We start from the raw sequence: 258 nt of genomic DNA on the forward strand, positions 1-258 counted from the left end.
AAAAATGAAATCTATGAACTAAAATACTTACTAAAAGTCAATTACTATACTTTTGGCTATCCATAATGAACGATCTGTGGATTAGTCAACAAACTATTGTAAAAACAAACAAGCAAACAAAAAAGCTTATAATCACCATGCTAGTGTTCTAGTGAGGTTGAGAAATTCTAGTGGAGTTAAGCAATCCTTCCTTGAAGGAATACAACTTTGTAGAAGTATGTATATCAGGATTTCCCAACTCTTGGTAGGAGAGAAAAA

This window comes from Meleagris gallopavo, chromosome 11 (assembly GCF_000146605.3).
Source record: "Meleagris gallopavo isolate NT-WF06-2002-E0010 breed Aviagen turkey brand Nicholas breeding stock chromosome 11, Turkey_5.1, whole genome shotgun sequence".
In the NCBI taxonomy this organism is placed as follows: domain Eukaryota; kingdom Metazoa; phylum Chordata; class Aves; order Galliformes; family Phasianidae; genus Meleagris; species Meleagris gallopavo.